The sequence below is a fragment of the Anneissia japonica genome, unplaced genomic scaffold (genome assembly GCF_011630105.1).
Source record: "Anneissia japonica isolate Jap-2015-1 unplaced genomic scaffold, ASM1163010v1 scaffold287623_len557403_cov176, whole genome shotgun sequence".
NCBI classification, from domain to species: Eukaryota; Metazoa; Echinodermata; class Crinoidea; order Comatulida; family Comatulidae; genus Anneissia; species Anneissia japonica.
Window position 1 is genome coordinate 232,467 of NW_022683923.1, and position 7,577 is coordinate 240,043.

The 7,577-nt window shown below is 36.8% G+C and overlaps 1 long non-coding RNA gene across 1 annotated transcript; it reads right to left on the bottom strand.

The window, feature by feature from the left end:
- Positions 1 to 327: 327 nt before the first annotated feature.
- LOC117103014 lies at positions 328 to 6,752 on the bottom strand. Its single transcript, XR_004444509.1, has 3 exons — positions 6,370 to 6,752; positions 5,826 to 5,904; positions 328 to 669 (listed from the first exon to the last, which is right to left on the bottom strand). It is a non-coding gene; the product is annotated as an uncharacterized LOC117103014 (long non-coding RNA).
- Between the last annotated feature and the right edge of the window lie 825 nt (positions 6,753 to 7,577).

The window sequence follows — 7,577 nt, forward strand, 5'->3', positions numbered from 1 at the left end:
TTCAACGACCCTGACGTTCGGAAGACAACCACCCATCGGCTAAGCGGATACACCTCCTCCTCACACCTGCTTTATTTAATCCTTCCATTCTACTATCAGTCTCAAGGTCAATGAACACAGGCGCTTGACAGCAACTTGAAACATTCTTTTATAAGTTTTTAATTTAAAAAAATAACTTTACTAAAATGTTCCCTTTTTAATCCGAAAGTTCAGGTAAGCAGTAAGTTTCTTTAGTAGTAACAGTAGCAGGCCTACTAAAAATGCACCTAGTTCATACTTAATGATTGCTGGGAGATGACCACTCGATCATGTTTATCGATTGTATTTTTTTTTTTTTTTTAATGGTGTTTTATCACACTTACCTCTTTGACTTTGGATACTTCTTGAATTCTTTTTGTGCCGCTTCTTGAACGGATTGTAGTGATTGAGGTTCAGCGGAAATACCTACGGCTCTTTTCTTCGTATAAACAGTAGATCCAGGGCGACCTATTGTGGGAAGCACTGATTGAAATTTATCTACGGTCGTACGCAATTCGGCCAATTCAACATCCTTTGCTTTTACTATGTTTTCTAGTTCCTCTATGCGCCGATCTTTCTCTCGAAGCTCTTTCTTTAATTCATACAAACTACCCATGTTGTTAAACTGTTTCTCCTGTCCAAGCCCTACTCCTGAAACAGAACAAGAACGGTTCAAAAGTTGGACAGGGCGACGCTAAGCTTCTCGGCGCTGGAGAGATGTTTCATATGCGACTCGCGCTAACCAAGCTCTATCAACGTCACCCCCTGCAAGGCTAGAGTAAGTTCACACTGACTTATCGTATCGCGTCACGCTTGACTGATTCGCATGCACTTTGCTCAATTTCTGCTTCCGCTTTGTTACCTATATCTGCAATGCTTAATATCGTTAAAACGTCACAAAATAAATGCTATAAACAACGGCTGACTTAAAAAAAAAAAATTACTATTCATGTTATTGACACTTGAGTCTCTAAACAACTTTGAACAATATATTACAACTAAATTTGAGCAAACGGTGGCGAGGATTTTAATATTCTTTTTTATATAAACGAATAACTCAGCAAAAATAAACATGCTCTTTTTCGACCGCTTCACCGGTTTAATTGGTAAAATTTCAGTTTCTGACAACTGACCGAGGTCCGATACTAAGCATTTCCGTAGTGGTGGTAGGGGAGGGGGAATTCCCCCGTCATTGATCTCTGCCACTAACCGGTAACACGGAAAATGAATGCTCGACCTTCAATCAATCAATCAATCAATCAATTTATATTTTCAGTGGCGGATCCAGAAATTTGATATAGAGGGGGCCCAGTGGGAATTTGACAGATGGAGGGTCTATACTACTTCACCCCACCATGGTTGGGGCTGAGGTAAGAAAATGTACGATTATGTCACCTCTAGATTGCCGGAAATGCCACTCTTCGAATGATGTAATTATCTTTTTTCAATTTTTTACAATTCATAAAAATTTAGGGGTGGGGGCGGACCATGAGTGCTTCATTGATTTTAGAATGTTGTAGGTCTAATTCAGTGTATAAGAATGACAAAGGTAAAATATTGCGTGATATGACGTTTTTGTCTGTGTTTGACGTGTGTATTGAATCTACCACTGTTCGAATCGGAGCTAACGACTTATTCTACTAGAATCAATTGATTGCTTAACCAATTTATTAAATGCAAATAATTAAACTGGTTTGATCAATAACACTAAACTGAGGGAATGCCGATATATATTATTTATGCCGACTTGCAAGCAGAGGGTGTCTGCAAGCCTAAATGTTACTCGTATTTCACATCACGTAGCCAACATTAATAAACCAAACTTTTAGCGCAATAAATCGTGTGCCGTTTTTCGTGCGTTGCTATGGCGCCGCGTATTTACTTTGCTCAGTGGTTTTTCAGATAGGCCTACTTTATAAAACAATATAATAACTTTTATTAACTAATATATATTATAAGTGACGTCATCACTGCAACTCCCAATGTTATTTGCCTATTCCCCACCGTCCAATACTTTTTCAAGCATTAAATCTAACCTTCGTATAATAATTTTCCTATACAGTATATACTATGCGCAGCTCTTCTTACTGCTTATTATAACCGAACTAAATAGAAATTAAAATTCCCTTCGAAATTGGCTTGTCATAAATGTTTAGTTAATTGGAACGATAAAGAACACAACTGGAAAATATATACCGGTAAGGAAGAAACAAGTGTCATACACAAAACAATATAGATATAAGGCCAACGAAAAGGGAGGAATGAACAGTGTCTGTCTCTTATACACATCTAGATGTGTATAAGAGACAGTGATTGGAGAGAATTACTCGCGTCTTATTTTGGAAACATAGATGAGAAAACAAGACATTTGTGGAATTTTTTGGAAGAGATTTTCTTAGATTAGAAAAGAAACCAGATTTGTGATTGGTTATCGGTAGTATTTATTGGTCATGTGACTTTGTGCTTGTATGAGCGGTATTGGTGTTGTTATCCGCTCTGTGCAGTATTGTCACTGTAAAGTAAAATTATCGTCGATCTGTGGTAATCGAGAAACGTTAATAAATTACCAGACTATAGGCGGCAGTGTTATGATTTGCTGTAGGGTGGAGGATTTACAAAAGTTATCTAAAAAATAGGGCTCTTTCGGTTCAATGGTTTGTAACCTATGAAAATTAACAGCTCTTGCCTAAAGATAAAAAATACACACAGTTGTTGTTGCGATATCAATTGAACCCTCTTTAATTTCGATAACACAAATGAGTGCTTCACCTAGTAACCATAGATAAACACATTTATTTTAAGTGAACGTGTAGGCGTAATGACGGAGTGGGATCATGCTTAGGCCTACCATATTAAATTCAAATCCAAATAATAATAGTTACAATAATATAATAATAATAATAAATAATAACTGATAATGTACAAATATAATTCTAAAAAGCCGATCTTATTGGAGACGGTACTAGGCCTGCGCGAATTATTGACAATAAGATTTAAATTTATTATTGCACTTGAAAAACAATTAAAATATAGGCTATACTGTATAGGATATGTCTACTTTTTTTATTATAATTGTTATCATTATATTAATAATCATAATATTAATTCAATAATAATAGTAATAGTCATTCTTCGTTATCACCTCATTTTAAAATCAAATCAAGAAGCAACAGCTAAAATCGCCACCTGTGGATTAAATAGACCGACTATACTGTATAAACAAGCTTGAACACGCCAAAGGACAGACGGTTTCGGCAATCCCATCGCTCTGGTCACGCTGGGAATGTGCATAATTATCCTCTAAGTTTATTATGCTTGTTAGACAAGACCAGGGAACAGTGAAATTAAGACGAAGCGTTTTATTTCGAGCACTGAAACTTTAACCAATGGCTCCCAAATGCATTATGCGGTTGCGCTCATGTGTTGTAGGCGTAGTTACACTTCATCCAACTGACCAAATAGTTATGCTTATGGAAAGTGATCAATTTTTATTCGGGCCTAAGCTAAATCTTGCATGTGTCCAGCAAACAGCGGTGGCGCCAGAAATTTGCTGACAAGTGGTCGGACATGTCCGACCATGGAGGTATATATACCTCCATGGTCCGACGGAGAGGGGCCCGAACCAAGAGGCGACGAAGCCTCGGTCGAATACCTGGAGTAACAAATAACATCTCTGGTATGGTTTACAGGGCTATTATGGCAAAATGTGCTTTTGGACCACAATATTAGGGATTGGCAATCAAAATAACGTTATCCTTGATGGTATCACCCCAGTTGCCGAAATCCAGTTTGTCGAAACCCAGTTTGCCGAATTTAACCCACTTTGCCGTAAACCCAGTGTGCCGAATCCAGTTCACCGAAAACATTGAAATTCCAGTTGGCCGAAACCCGGTTTGCCGAATGCCGAATTTGAATTTTGTCGTCATCGTCGTACAAAAGCCGCGCAGCACGCTACTATTTAGAAATAAAATGTAAGAAACAGCAATTATGTAGGCAAAATCGAATGTAAACTCAGATTTAACTATTTTGAACTAAATGTAATAATGGTAATTATTGTAGGCGAAACCGAATGTAAACCACAAAAAAATTAGTTAAGACCACCAAAAGGGCTTCCTTTTGCTCACCACTTTAATTTACCGAGCCATACTATCAGTGATTTAAGCTTTATAATCTTAGTCACTAATTTCAAATCTACTGCACTAAGGCTAAAGGACTGGGCGGATACATTCGGGACATCTTCTAGCCTTAGTAGATCTGAAATTGGTGCCTAGATTAACTAGCCTAAATCACCGTTGATAGTATGGCTCTTTAATTTGAAATAGTGAGCAATAAGGAAGCCATTTGAAGCCCTCCAAAAATATATGCTTTACTATTAAAGCCTAAAAATACATTCTTCATATAATTTTTTGAGGCATCTACTGATTGGTGACCACCTGATGAAGGGCGATGCCCGAAAACGTTTGTGTTTTTATCATTAAAAACACAAGCACAAGCACATCTAACATCTAAGGGAAGGAGAGCTTAGATTGGTACCAGATAAAATAATTTTGTTATCAACATTAATACATGCTAATTTTCATCGTTGTAAGCGCATAAGACAGTGCAAATTATTTCTGTGACAGTCTTTTGAAGTGTGTAAAGCTCCATTTTATCCCATACATAGTCAAAATTTGGGGGGGGGGGGATGGACCATCCCCTTGTCAAATATTGGGGGGATATATCCCCCCATCCCCCCCCCCCCCCGGGATCTACGCCTATACAAGTTATTAAACAATTTGGACGGCAATCGTAGCTCTACAGGTCAAGCGCCGGCGCTAAGGACAATTATGGAGTGGCTTTATCGTCGATATGTAAATGTTTTTACACAGAGATGTTTTGTACACAGAGATTTTACAAACATTGATACTGAGTAACTGGAGGTTGTCTATACACACGCAGCGTACGAGAGTGCCTAAACCGGCACGCAATATTCGAGGGTGTCCCTACGTACGTAACGTTCAAGGATGAATAGGATGGCCTCTGAGTGTAAAAGCTCTACCCACACTCAAGTTTTGCGGCAATGTGATCTGGCAAGATGATGCCATTATCACAACCATGGACTTGTTGAGGTCATAGACCTACATACTGTATAGGCCTATGATAATGATAACAATAATAATAATCATTATTATAAATGTTACTTATAATAAATGACAAATCTTATCCATTTATTTCTAATAAATTATAATAAGATCCTTACGAAATCAGTGCATTATTTATAGTTCATGTAGAGGGCGCTATTACATTTTAGTTTGATTCCTATTTTTTTTTTTTTTTTTTTTTTTTTTTTTTTTAGTGCGGCTGTCATGTTCGACCATTCATTCCTCCATGGTTCGACAATTGACTAATAAAATTGAAAAGTAATCAAGATTGCATTTTTAATTGTTGTTTTTGGTAAGTGACATAGCTAACAGTCTTTGGATATGTCTTTCGTGCATTTTGTTTTACAATTTATAATAATAATAATAATAATAATAATAATATTAATAATAATAATAATAATAATAATAATAATAATAATAATAATAATAATAATAATAATAATAATAATAATAATAATAATAATAATGATGATGATTTAATGGCATACAGAAAACTCAACTGAAACTTTCAATTAATATGGCCTCTAACACAAAACAGATTACAGGCCTATGACCAGTAGTATCTATATTTACATTCAGAAGATTAATTATGGAAATTTCCCGAACTTTTCCGACAATGGGTTACAAAGGGGTGTACGAACCAAGGGGTTTTCTTTAAAAACTTACTACTTCTCATGCGAACCACAGCCGAACCCATCAGATAGAACGCTCCACACACACACCACTACCCGACTTCATCATATTCCTAACAAAAAAAGTTAACGTGTTGTTAGTTTGATTCTAATAATAAATCAAAAAACAAAAGTTGAAAACGGTATGACATTCATAAATCATATGATTCATGTAATTTAATATGCCGCCCAATCCCATTATTTTTTTATTTATAGCCTAGGCCTATATATTTTTCTATGTGTTTTATATATATCCGCTCATTTTTGTGGAAGTTATGTTGGTTTGTATTCATTATTTTTATGGCACGTCCAACCAAACTACAAAAGTGATTAAATTTATGAAATAAATCCATCGTACAAAACTAAAGCGTTATGGAGTCGAGTGGTTGCTATGGAGTTATCACGTCATAACAAGGTTTCAGAGACTAGTCATAATGTTTAATGTCAATAAATGTACTTAAGAGCGAGACTTATGTATGGATCATAAAATTGTAGGCCTATGGATAAAGTCTTGGTAAATAACAACAAACTTGTCTTACCTTGAGCTGGTGGAGCAAGTGTCCGTTAATAATTATGATCCAATTTAAAGCAATAATTAGCGATCACGATCTACGAATAGGCCTAAAAATATAATTGTGGGTTGATGACTTATACACAACGAATGTAGTCCTGAGCTCTGACAGAAAGATTTGACAAGAGTTTCATCGATGTACTTTGGAGTTTATGACATGAAGCTAGCTGCCAATGGCAGTAATAGTCCTGTATGCGGCGGTCATAAAGTCCAAGTTATAGCAGAATAAACAACGCAATGTTGGCTTACCGGTATCTCTAACGAATCCGGGACGGGAAAATACATCGGTCTGTTGATTCAGTTGAGGGATATAAAAGTGTTTGGATTTTGAGATAGATTTTGAGCTTGAAGTTGATTCATTGGGGACTACAATAAACAACGCAATGTTGGTAAATATAACTAATCCGGGACTGGAAAATACATCGGTCTACTGATTCAATTGAGAGATACTGTATAGTAAGTGTTCGATTTTGAGAGATCTTGAGCTTGAAGTTGAATCATTGGGGGAATACACACAGACGTCCCTTATGTAAATCTCGCCAGGTCACTAACCTTTATAATACATATTAATGTTTGAATCACCCTTTGTTGTTCACCAAACATTGTGGTATTAGAAGTGGATGGATAAACATAGGGCCTTTACCTCCCAGGGATAACCAGCGCGGTGCACGTCGGACAGAACCACCAGGACCGCAAATATTATTTACTATGAAGAGAACGGCGCTATTATGATGTGGCGCTAAGGGAGGGAAGTAGAGAGTAGGGACGATGCGTCAACCGTGAGGTCATTCTCTTTCAGGGTTATTGTTGGCCTAAATTTCGGCCTAGTGTCCTGCTTGCAGTGATGACGCCAGGATCTGCCCAACAGGGGGGATAAAGGCCCCGACAGGGGAGGGGTGGCCGCCTAGGTGCCACAGGGGGTCCAGCCCCCTGGAAGCTACGGATATTTGACGAATTTTGGTAATTTTTTATTAATTATTTGATAGGCATCAAGCTACCGTAATGACTTCATGTATGTTTTTTAATGTCGAAATTCCAAAACCGATTTTTTTTTTAAATGAAACAACGAGAAACAAAGAGTACGTATGCAATGTAACCAACTAACCTATTTTCAAATCCATTTTATATTATTAAAAAAGAAACCACTTTTTTTACATTACAATACTATCCTCCCAT